The sequence below is a fragment of the Poromitra crassiceps genome, assembly GCF_964638095.1.
Source record: "Poromitra crassiceps genome assembly, chromosome: 26".
Lineage (NCBI taxonomy): Eukaryota > Metazoa > Chordata > Actinopteri > Beryciformes > Melamphaidae > Poromitra > Poromitra crassiceps.
This window is the reverse complement of record NC_139640.1, coordinates 2,554,696-2,568,750: the sequence shown is the minus strand read 5'-3', so window position 1 is coordinate 2,568,750 and position 14,055 is coordinate 2,554,696.

Genomic DNA, 14,055 nt, shown 5'->3' with positions numbered 1-14,055 from the left:
GGTTGCTGCAGGTCAAGCACAGTATTGCATTTGAGCTTGTCATTAGACCTGAGGAAAGAGTATAGCACACATCCGTACACACACACACACACACACACACACAGATACCCACCCCCCCACCCTCACACGCAGACAGATACCCACCCCCCCACCCTCACACGCACTCCCACATACACATTTACAAACATTCACAATTGAATCGTACATAGTTAGGTTATAGAATCCATTCTGTATCTATTTAATATCAAGTATTTAAACCTCCGTTTGAATTGATTAAGTGATCTACATAACATCAATTCCTCACTACAGTTGTTCCACAGATGAACTCCTTTAACGCTGATACAGTGATTTTTTCTATTTGTCCTCCTGACTAGTTGTTTTTTGAACAAGCAGCTTCCTTTTAAGTCATGGTGACTTTCTCTCATTTGAAACAACTTTTGGATACTGTTAGGAAGTCATTGGTTTTCGTCTGATATGGAATGGGAACTAATTTTAATCATTGCCAGTATTTAATATTTGGTTCTCCGCTTCAACTTAATGATTAAACCAAAGGTATAATAATGAAATGATACTGCAGGTGAGAGTACAGAAAAGAGAAACTGAACTGATAAAGAAGATATGTTTTTATTGCTGTGTTACACAAAGTAATTGTAAAAGCATAATACACTTCTGCCATGTCTTCCTTGTTCTTTTGCTCTCTATGATATGTTATCTTTCTTCCCGGTTCAATTTCGGTAGAGAGATTGGAGCACATTATTCCCCACGGTCATTTCAAAGATAAAGAAACATGAATTAATTTTAGTGGTGCGCTCTTTTCATTTTCCAGAAGGAAATTCACTTCATTGTGACCTCTTTTCAACAACGCATCAAATCAAACAAAATTATGAATCCACAGTTGTGAGGAGGAAAGAGCAACTACTGTATACAGGGATTGACAATTTTGACATCATCTCAGTAGAAGAGTGATTATGCGGTGTGTGTGTGTGTGTGTGTGTTCATACACGCACGCGCACGCACACGCACACGCACACGCACACACACACACACACACACACACACCTTCATGCATTAGCTAGCCCGCATGGTCAAATCAGACTCATCTCGTTTGTACTGCACATATTTATTAATTGTATTTGTATGTATTTTATATGCAACAAATAATCCCATTGATGAGGATAGAACAAGAAAACCCCCTCTTGTTGAAGCAAATTTTCAGACAACACAATTTGATTTCACGGGTGTTTTTTTTTAATAGATCAGACAGAGATAATAAGATACAGAGCAAATGCTCACAGAATGAAAAAAGACAAAGACAAACATACAAACAAAAACAACAGCACTACGAATGAAAGAGCAGTCCCAGGCCCAGACTAGTTATTACTATTCCACTGAGCTGCACCGTCTCCGATCCAGATTCTGTGTGACGTCAAAGATAAAGAGGAGAACAGAACAGATCATTAGCCTGGATTCTGGATCCAATAGATGTGATCGGATCAAACAATTTGTACTTTACAGCCCTTCGAGGAGGGCAGCTGTCCCTACCTACTGTCACCATCTTGATGGCCTCAGCAGAGCGTTTAGTAGCTGCATTTCCTACAACGCAGGTGAGGTTCTGGTAGGTGCCAGGCGTGGAAGGGTACCATCTGAGCACGTCGTCATCTCCCCTAGATTCAGAGAATCCAGGATCGGTATCCCCTCTGAACTCCCACTTAATGGTACAGCCCATGTTTTTAGTACAGTTCGTCCAGCAGGTGAACGCGTTCAGCCAGCTTCCTGGATACACAGTGTCAGGCCCACTGATGCTGACAGTCCATGGAAAAACTAGAAAAGATGCACAAGTTATCTACACGTATGTCAAAATTAACTGCAAGCATCTTTCTTTTCTTTCTTTCTTTCTTTCTTTCTTTCTTTCTTTCTTTCTTTCTTTCTTTCTCCATCCATCCATCCATCCATCCATCCATCCATCTCTAGCTACTTACAGGTCAGCAGATAGCCCCTGCTGAAGGTGGTATTCTGTTGATACTGATAGTAGCTTCCGGCCCATGCTTTACACTGGTAGAATCCAGCATCAGAGGGCAGCAGCGAGGCAAAGTGAAGCGTAGTGTTGAAATGCAGCAGGCTTATCATCTCCTGTGGGCCCATCTTCTGCCCGTCTTTGTACCAGACCACCGGCCGACCAGGTCTGGCACCCTTGCAGACCAGACTCTGTGACTGGTTGAGCGATGGGAGAGTAGTGAGCGGCAGACTGGCTTCCACTGACATTAGATCTGCAAAACACACAAGACCCGCGATAGAGAGGATAAGTTGATGTGAAGCTGCTAAGACCACGAGACCACCTTAATTATGTTGAACTTGAATCATTTTTTATCCCCCCCCCCCCCCCCCCCGATTTTTTTATCCCATTTTTATCCCCCATTAGTGCTAATTTATATTTATCCTGGTTGCTGCTCCACCCTCTGCCGATCTGGGGAGAGCCGAAAACTGGCTCCATGCTTCCTCCGAGACATGGGCAGTTAGCCAGCCACTTCTTTTCACCTGACAGGGGAAGCTTCACTGGTAGGACATAGCACGTGGGAGGATCACGCTATTCCAACCAGTTCCCCTCCCTCCGAACAGGCGCCCTTCACGACCAGAGGAGGCACCACATCAGCAAGATATCGCATGTTTTGGTGAAGGGGTTCCTATATGAAGGAAACCCCCGGGAGGCACGGGGAGAACATGCAAACTCCACACAGAAAGGACCTTTTGACGACCCCACCCGGGCGGTGGGCACTCGAGGACATGCGGACGGGCACGCATTCCTTCAGCGTTCACAGCGTCCCAGGTGGGAATCGAACCCAGGACCTTCGAGCTGTGAGGCGACAGTGCTTACCACTGCACCACCGTACCCGCGTTAACTTGAATCCTAATGGAGTCATTCAATTCATTTCTGACAGAGACAACCAGCAAACAAATGGGACGTTCATTGGCAGTACATACACTCAATCTCCACACTTATATTGTTACTGAAGGATGCCCCATTTTCTGGGTTAACGGCAGTGCACTGTAGTTCCTCAATCCTGTTCAGTCCATCTGGGGTCCAGGTGAGCCTGCTCCCACTGACGTTGATGCCCCTCCCAGACCACGTGTAGGTGCATTGTGGGATGCATTTAGAAGAACATTGGAAAGTGGTGCTGAGACCAGTCTTCAGGTTCCTTTCATCCATCATGGTAGAACCATCTGGTCCACCTGAGAAAGAGGATGAGTCAGTGTGGCTGTAACAGACAATATATATATATACTGTATGTATATGTGTGATGTCAATGTGTTTAGCATTTCACAATGACCTCTGTTTTATCATATTTATTTATTGATCCTATTTAGGGCTTTGGTTTGGGATAAGTAGGCCTAGTATTTATTTGGCCAGTGATGTATACTCACTTGCTGCTAAAACAGTGGATTGACTGTATCCTGTTGAGAGAGACTTCATTAAAACTTACAACACCATGAAATTCCCATTCAGCACCACAATGCAATGTATCTAATCAAAATGATTTGACTACAGTTGTAGTATCAGTGAAAGTGTTTACATGGACACAATATTCCAGCTAATAGTTTATCCCCCTATAAAGTCTTATTATAGCTAAGCTGTTCATATGCATTTTTGTAAAAATTACTATCAAATCCCTGTATGAATTAACAGGGCTAACACTTTATAATAACGTTCAGTCGTAAGACTTATGACTGAACGTTATTATAAAGTGTTTATCCTGGCTTTTGTATGCTTATGGGATATGGCATTTACATATCCCAACTGTGTACTGGAAACATATTTGGTCTTCTTACCTATCAGTGCCAGCACCAAAACAGAGTAGAGCTGCCTCCAGTAGGAAATAGAAGTGTTCCCCATGTCTGATTTCAATGTACTGTGAGTTTCAATAGGAACTATGCCCTTTATAAGCAGGGGAATGTTGTCCTGTTGGTAACTACGTTATAGGAATCTCACACACCCCCATCAATATCATCTTGCTTAACATCAGAATGTACTGATGAAAGCCAGGTTCTTCGGTTATGATTCAATCTGTAGAGTTGCAGGTTGCTACACGTCTTTCTTCATGTTTCCTGTCTCTATTGTGACTGTCCAAATAGAACAAACACACACACACACACACACACACACACACACACACACACACACACACACACACACACACACAGTTGTCTACCCAGAATGCAACACTCGTGCTCAGAGTTGCTCTCTCGCTCCATTGATGTGGTCATATCTCCTGGGATTCCTGCTTCCAGTAGACATTTTGCGCTGGGTTTTGAACAGACAAGAGCTGGAGCTGCTGCTCCAAACACATCCAGTATGCAAATGAGAGTGGCACCATGAGTGATACACCACCTGTGATACAAGTGGTAGGTGCCCCTGAGCCCTGTAGAATAGCGTGCGTGCGGCAGTGTCAGTGTCAGGTGTCAGTGGCAGTGGCAGTGTCAGTACCAGACACAACAAGGGTGGCAGTGGCAGTGTCAGTACCAGACACAACAAGGGTGGCAGTGGCAGTGGCAGTGTCAGTACCAGACACAACAAGGCTGGCCAGAATTACAATCAATGAGTTGCTTTGATCTGACGCTGTTGTGCTGTGGCTCTGGCGCCGCCCTGTGGCGTCTTAGGGTTTTACACCACTTCCTCATTCTGCACATGTGGCCTGAAGAGAGGTGAGTGGGGTTTGTTTGGGCAGCGTCATTGTTTAGAAAGTAAGGTTGGTCCAAGTCTCCAATGTTTGTTGATGCTGCATGTTGATTGTATGTCATTGTTTGATTTTTGAAAGCAGAGTTTGACTTGAGTTGAGCATTGAGAGGTGTGCATTTGATGTCCTTGTTGGTGAACGTGTTTTCTCATTCTTGGCCTGTTGGGAGTGAGCAAACCAGTGTGTGTGTGTGTGTGTGTGTGTGTGTGTGTGTCGCTGCTGAGCCAAGACGTTTGCTCTGTTGATTGGATGGCAGAAATAAAAGAACACCACCTGCAGTCGTGGTACGCCGTAGTCACACTGGCCCATTCACTGGAAAATCTTGCTCGTAGCTGCTTTGATAATAGTTGCAGCGTGGCTGACGCATTTTGGCACCCCCTACTTCATAATAGTCGCAGCGTGGCGGCTGACTGCGCGCATTTTGGAATAGACTTTTCTCTGGATAACTCAATTGAATTCAATGTCTTTAGTCAAAGCATATTGCACATCCTTTCTTCATACAGGTTGCTGCAGGTCAAGCACAGTATTGCATTTGAGCTTGTCATTAGACCTGAGGAAAGAGTATAGCACACATCCGTACACACACACACACACACACACACACAGATACCCACCCCCCCACCCTCACACGCAGACAGATACCCACCCCCCCACCCTCACACGCACTCCCACATACACATTTACAAACATTCACAATTGAATCGTACATAGTTAGGTTATAGAATCCATTCTGTATCTATTTAATATCAAGTATTTAAACCTCCGTTTGAATTGATTAAGTGATCTACATAACATCAATTCCTCACTACAGTTGTTCCACAGATGAACTCCTTTAACGCTGATACAGTGATTTTTTCTATTTGTCCTCCTGACTAGTTGTTTTTTGAACAAGCAGCTTCCTTTTAAGTCATGGTGACTTTCTCTCATTTGAAACAACTTTTGGATACTGTTAGGAAGTCATTGGTTTTCGTCTGATATGGAATGGGAACTAATTTTAATCATTGCCAGTATTTAATATTTGGTTCTCCGCTTCAACTTAATGATTAAACCAAAGGTATAATAATGAAATGATACTGCAGGTGAGAGTACAGAAAAGAGAAACTGAACTGATAAAGAAGATATGTTTTTATTGCTGTGTTACACAAAGTAATTGTAAAAGCATAATACACTTCTGCCATGTCTTCCTTGTTCTTTTGCTCTCTATGATATGTTATCTTTCTTCCCGGTTCAATTTCGGTAGAGAGATTGGAGCACATTATTCCCCACGGTCATTTCAAAGATAAAGAAACATGAATTAATTTTAGTGGTGCGCTCTTTTCATTTTCCAGAAGGAAATTCACTTCATTGTGACCTCTTTTCAACAACGCATCAAATCAAACAAAATTATGAATCCACAGTTGTGAGGAGGAAAGAGCAACTACTGTATACAGGGATTGACAATTTTGACATCATCTCAGTAGAAGAGTGATTATGCGGTGTGTGTGTGTGTGTGTGTGTTCATACACGCACGCGCACGCACACGCACACGCACACACACACACACACACACACACACCTTCATGCATTAGCTAGCCCGCATGGTCAAATCAGACTCATCTCGTTTGTACTGCACATATTTATTAATTGTATTTGTATGTATTTTATATGCAACAAATAATCCCATTGATGAGGATAGAACAAGAAACCCTCCTCTTGTTGAAGCAAATTTTCAGACAACACAATTTGATTTCACAGGTATTTTTTTTTAATAGATCAGACAGAGATAATAAGATACAGAACAAATTCTCACAGGATAAAAAAAGACAAAGACAAACATACAAACAAAAACAACAGCACTACGAATGAAAGAGCAGTCCCAGGCTCAGGCTCATTATTAATATTCCACTGAGCTGCACCGTCTCCGATCCAGATTCTGTGTGACGTCAAAGATAAAGAGGAGAACAGAACAGATCATTAGCCTGGATTTTGGATACAATAGATGTGATCGGATCAAACAATTTGTACTTTACAGTCCTTCGAGGAGGGCAGCTGTCCCTACCTACTGTCACCATCTTGATGGCCTCAGCGGAGCGTTTAGTGGCTGCATTTCCTACAACGCAGGTGAGGTTCTGGTAGGTGCCAGGCGTGGAAGGGTACCATCTGAGCACGTCGTCATCTCCCCTAGATTCAGAGAATCCAGGATCGGTATCCCCTCTGAACTCCCACTTAATGGTACAGCCCATGTTTTTAGTACAGTTCGTCCAGCAGGTGAACGCGTTCAGCCAGCTTCCTGGATACACAGTGTCAGGCCCACTGATGCTGACAGTCCATGGAAAAACTAGAAAAGATGCACAAGTTATCTACACGTATGTCAAAATGAACTGCAAGCATCTTTCTTTTCTTTCTTTCTTTCTTTCTTTCTTTCTTTCTTTCTTTCTTTCTTTCTTTCTTTCTTTCTTTCTTTCTTTCTTTCTTTCTCCACCCATCCACCCATCCATCCATCCATCCATCTCTAGCTACTTACAGGTCAGCAGATAGCCCCTGCTGAAGGTGGTATTCTGTTGATAGTAGCTTCCGTCCCATGCTTTACACTGGTAGAATCCAGCATCAGAGGGCAGCAGCGAGGCAAAGTGAAGCGTAGTGTTGAAATGCAGCAGGCTTATCATCTCCTGTGGGCCCATCTTCTGCCCGTCTTTGTACCAGACCACCGGCTGACCAGGTCTGGCACCCTTGCAGACCAGACTCTGTGACTGGTTGAGCGATGGGAGAGTAGTGAGCGGCAGACTGGCTTCCACTGACATTAGATCTGCAAACACACAAGACCCGCGATAGAGAGGATAAGTTGATGTGAAGCTGCTAAGACCACGAGACCACCTTAATTATGTTGAACTTGAATCATTCTTTATTCCCCCCCCCCCCCCCCCCGATTTTTTTATCCCATTTTTATCCCCCATTAGTAGGGGTGTCACGATATTTCGTCGCACGATATATCGCGATATCGAAACGTCACGATATCGATATCGTCAGAAAAATATATCGTAAAAAAAAAGAAAAAAAAAAAAGAATTTGCTCCTGAATAATAATAGAACAAATTTAGCAGAATCAACACGCATGAGTGAGGGGGTAGACTACTACTGGCATGGCAAAACAGCTCAAGGGGTACATAAGATTACATAAGTTTAGGGACCATTGAGCATGAGTTATTTAAGAAATAGATTGTATACTTTCTTTTTCTTTCACCATGCAACAAACATTTAGTTTGTGACAGTGTGACACATTCTATTGCAAGAGAAGCATTATCTTCCATGTTGTTTTCTAGTTATTATAATAACAATTTCCAAAAACAGCATTTGTTTTATATTTTGTGTATTTCAAATGAAAGACTATTTTTCCAGTATTTTCCCAGGGCTCCCTTGAAAAGAGGTTTCGATTTCAACGGGACTCACATGGTTAAATAAATGATAAATAAATACATAAAAATGATTTACTTTTGTTAAAAAAAATATTGTTAAAATATCGTTTCGTATCGTTATCGTGAACCCAATATCGTGTATCGTATCGTATCATGAAATTAGTGCATCGTGACACCCCTACCCATTAGTGCTAATTTATATTTATCCTCCTTGCTGCTCCACCCTCTGCCGATCTGGGGAGAGCCGAAAACTGGCTCCATGCTTCCTCCGAGACATGGGCAGTTAGCCAGCCACTTCTTTTCACCTGACAGGGGAAGCTTCACCGGTAGGACATAGCACGTGGGAGGATCACGCTATTCCAACCAGTTCCCCTCCCTCCGAACAGGCGCCCTTCACGACCAGAGGAGGCACCACATCAGCAAGATATTGCATGTTTTGGTGAAGGGGTTCCTATATGAAGGAAACCCCCGGGAGGCACGGGAAGAACATGCAAACTCCACTCCACACAGAAAGGCCCTTTTGCCGACCCCACCCGGGCGGTGGGCACTCGAGGACATGCGGACGGGCACGCATTCCTTCAGCGTTCACAGCGTCCCAGGTGGGAATCGAACCCAGGACCTTCGAGCTGTGAGGCGACAGCGCTTACCACTGCACCACCGTACCCCGTTAACTTGAATCCTAATGGAGTCATTCAATTCATTTCTGACAGAGACAACCAGCAAACAAATGGGACGTTCATTGGCAGTACATACACTCAATCTCCACACTTATATTGTTACTGAAGGATGCCCCATTTTCTGGGTTAACGGCAGTGCACTGTAGTTCCTCAATCCTGTTCAGTCCATCTGGTGTCCAGGTGAGCCTGCTCCCACTGACGTTGATGCCCCTCCCAGACCACGTGTAGGTGCATTGTGGGATGCATTTAGAAGAACATTGGAAAGTGGTGCTGAGACCAGTCTTCAGGTTCCTTTCATGCATGATGGTAGAACCATCTGGTCCACCTGAGAAAGAGGATGAGTCAGTGTGGCTGTAACAGACAATATATATATATACTGTATGTATATGTGTGATGTCAATGTGTTTAGCATTTCGCAATGACCTCTGTTTTATCATATTTATTTATTGATCCTATTTAGGGCTTTGTTTGGTTTGGGATAAGTAGGCCTAGTATTTATTTGGCCAGTGATGTATACTCACTTGCTGCTAAAACAGTGGATTGACTGTATCCTGTTGAGAGAGACTTCATTAAAACTTACAACACCATGAAATTCCCATTCAGCACCACAATGCAATGTATCTAATCAAAATGATTTGACTACAGTTGTAGTATCAGTGAAAGTGTTTACATGGACACATGTAAACACTTATTATAGCTTATTATAGCTAAGCTGTTCATATGCATTTTTGTGACAATTACTATAAAATCCCTGTATGAATTAACAGGGCTAACACTTTATAATAACGTTCAGTCGTAAGACTTATGACTGAACGTTATTATAAAGTGTTTATCCTGGCTTTTGTATGCCTATGGGATATGGCATTTACATATCCCAACTATGTACTGGAAACATATTTGGTCTTCTTACCTATCAGTGCCAGCACTAAAACAGAGTAGAGCTGCCTCCAGTAGGAAATAGAAGTGTTCCCCATGTCTGATTTCAATGTACTGTGAGTTTCAATAGGAACTATGCCCTTTATAAGCACCTGAGCCCAGAGGGGAATGTTGTCCTAGCTGTTGGTAACTACGTTATAGGAATCTCACACACCACATCAGAATGTACTGATGAAAGCCAGGTTCTTCGGTTATGATTCAATCTGTAGAGTTGCAGGTTGCTACACGTCTTTCTTCATGTTTCCTGTCTCTATTGTGACTGTCCAAATAGAACAAACACACACACACACACACACACACACACACACACACACACACACACACACACACACACACACACACACACACACACACACACACACACACACACACACACACACACACACACAGATAGATAGATAGATAGATAGATAGATACATACATACTGATTTTAAATAAAACAATTTATTTATTTATTTCTAAGGCCCCCTTTTCATATTTCTATTTAATACTTTACTCAAGTGCCAGTGCCACAATAATGTAATGTTTTTGAGTAAAATTTCTTCTTTTGTGTGCTTTTCCAAACTATGGTTCTTCGGTTATGAGAGTGAAAATTTGGCCTGCGGGTGGCGCTAAGGTCATGGGGTCAGCAACAATAAGCGTTTCATCCTCTACAGCAGGGGAGCTCAACCTTCTGTAAGTCAAGGCCCACTCCTGATTGTTAAAACATTTCTGAGGACCACCTTCTCAAATCAATTGAAGAGAAAACAGAGTTGTTGAATTCACACCATTTTCTTCTTTACATTTTGTAAGAACATTGCATGAAACACTAGGTGGCACTGTGTCCCTCACCTTATTCCCACACAACTCTATCCTGCAGTAGTTAATCAACACCCGGTTCCCTCCTCTTCCAGATAAGCACAGCCTATTTTAGGGAGGCTGTATAGAGACAGTCCGCATGTCTGGGGGGAAAAAAACCCGCCCATATATCTCATGGGCTGACTCACCAAAAGACGGTGCTGCGGCTCTAAACTACAGGTTTGGGGGTTCTAGAGCAGAACACAAGATGTCTGCTCAGATGTGCGTTTACTGCGGTGGTTAAATCCCCGATCGTGTCAGCCTGGGCTGGGCTATCAGCTAAATTCGAACTTTGCTGAATGGATAGAACGGGGGTTTTTACCCCACCCTGACCACGCCCCCAGCCAGGCTGAGCCAGCTAAACCAGCGTCTATGACGAGACGTGGCCTCAACCTATGATGCGTTCATCATTACTGAGCAACATTCTCTAGAAATTAGTAATACTGACAGCTGTGTAAGGAATGCAGCACTGCTCTGTATGAACATGGTATGAACCCTTCGGGGGATCAGTCAAATCACTCCCAACGGTTTGTCTACGAGATCACACCTTCAACACCAAACCAGCACATCTCATAATAATAATGTGATCCAACAGTGGTGTGAAAAATCCTCCGATTATAGGACATTTTAGTGCAATTTTGAATAATCTTCACATCAGACCGCATTATTTTGGGCAGGATGCCAAAGATCGTTCCAAAAAGGCATTTCCATAACATTATTTGATGGTGCAGTTGTAGAGGTTTTGCAGAAGTATGGTCAGTCTGATTTGGTTAATTAATTAAGTTAATTTTTGAAACTTTAAAAACTGACTGGACATCAATCATTTTGAGTCTAACAATCATTGGTTTATAAAATGGTTTATTCATTGTTTTGATATTATTTAATATTCCACCATTTCTTTCCTCTATGACATGTCACAAGGGATATTTTTCTACATTAGTTTATTTCGTCATTGCTGCGTTAAGATTTGAGTCATTCACTTCTCATAGGGCAGGTCAATGCAGTGTGTGTGTGTGTGTGTGTGTGTGTGTGTGTGTGTGTGTGTGTGTGCGTGGGGGGGGTTATGAGCAAGGCTCACACAGGCAGTAAAGGGTGACTCACCTCTTATCACTGTTACCAAGACAAAAAGCTACAGTTTTGATGTGTTAATCATCTCTAAATAACACAAGAAATAGTGCAAAGGGGACCAAACCCAAATCCAAAATGTAGTGTCACTGTCACGACATGAATTCATGAATTCAACATTCAGAAGGCAGAGGAAGAAACAAACAAACGGCAACAGAGGACAGGATTAATTCACACTAGATATGAGCTCTCCAGACCATAATACTCCCAGTTCTTCCAATGCCCCATATTGCCATATTGTTAATCTTATACAGCCATGCCCATACTTTGAATTTATGGCTGTAATGCAAGCGTACGGTGCTATTCCTGGAATTGGATTTAGCATACAATTTGCCTCCTAGTCCTGTTAGCTCTCAATTGTTTCATTCAATGTGTTTTTTTTTGTTATGTTTGCTCTGTGAATAAAGAAAACGGCAATAACTGTGCACTATTTACTGTCAGTCGTGGCAGTTACTGAAAAGGGAAATACTGTAATGAGTTTAGTTCAACTTTTTCATTGAAATTATATTAAGCATATATATTGCCTTCAAATACACTTCCCCTTCAACTTGTTGTTCCTAGGTTTTTAGGGTTTTATTAGATACATAACTAACAATTACTAACCCTAACCCTATTGCTAAAGCCGAATGGATTTTGCCAACCCATCTTACGATCTATACACAAGGTGGATCACTATAGAAATAATGTTAAAATTCTTCATGAATAGATCAAATCAAATCGAAGTTAGCCTTCATCAGTTTGCATGGACTTAGCCTATGGGCAAATAAGAAGAGGAAGCTAACCTAACCTGGTGAACACATAGTGTTGAAATGTACAGTAGCACTGCAATATCCGTTCCTACAGGGGTGAGGCAACCACGTAATTCCCCTGTATCCTCTTCTGCTAGTCTAAAACATATGCTGTAATGACATGTTACTTACACAGCTGTTACACAACTTTTAACTCTTTCAACTACCAACAGGGAGGTCATGAATTCTCCATCTCTCTATCAAAGAGATGGCAGATATCAGCAAGATGATAACATGATATCACGGATGCCCTGTGTGAACCCAACAGGTCTATTTTATTGTCACATATTTACCGTATATGCCCGTCCTATCTTGATGATCACTTCCTCTATAAAATTTCCACTCCCTTTACGGTATTTACTGTAAGCATTGTAAATATAATATAAAAAGCACTTTGTATTATATCAGATAAACAGAAACCATTCTGTAACCTTCTTAACCCATTGATACCTGATGCAGCATTTGTGTGTGTATCCCTTTAAGACCGCGAACCACGTTAGCGCGGTTCACGGTCTTAAAGGCATACGCACACAAATGAGGGATATACACCCAAATGCTGCATCAGGTATCAATGGGTTAATGCCATAGGTCATAATGTGTGTATGTATTTCACAAAGGTGGGACATGCATTACAGCCCAAAAACTTTATTTACAGTAAAATATATTTATTCGTCTCTGAAAGCTTTTATCAATCTCTTTGGCAAAAGCAACACGTCCAAAATGAATCATTATATTGCAGACATTCCTGGGTTCAAAAGGCCTCCTGATAAACATCGATCACAAATTCATTATGTCGGGCGGATGACAGACCAGAGATTAAAGGAAGATTACAGTAAATTGCAGTCACAAAATACAGCATGGAGATAGTGCGATACTGCTAAACTTATAATGCAAAATACAATTAGGAGATGAGGATCAGAACTATAGGGACAACCAGGCCTGTGGTTAGGATCAATATTTCCTTACAATTTCTTTGGATGCAAGTGTATGAATAGCTCGCAGGTGGTTTGACCTTTAGTAATAACTAACTGGGGGAAGAGAACTAGTTTAAATATATGGGTTATAATTCACTATAGGACAAACACTCACACATACTGAGGAGTTCTCACAGGGAGACAGACATGCCTTCTCATTATTTTCCTTCACACGCTTACTGGTTAAGTAATAATACATTCTCTCAAAATGGGAACACATCAGCTTATACAAGTCCCAACTCGTGGGTTTACAGTCTGATTCAATAAAACACTAATACACATTATATTAAGAAACATATTTCTTACATTTACATCAACATCTCAATTTACATACAGTGGATTGTCATATAGCTCACATTAGATAGTTGCGACCTGAAGTTTGCTGCCTAAAATAATTTATAATACATCCTTTAAAGGAACACTCCGCCCATTTTCAACCATCTTTGTATCATTAGAACATCAGTAGTATATCAGAAAACTGTAAACGGTTTTGAAGTCTGTCATTTCATTTGACAGTTATTGAGTGTTAAAGTGTGGACCAGTGACATCACTGGTCCACACTAACTCAAATGAATAACTCATTAACTCAAATCAAC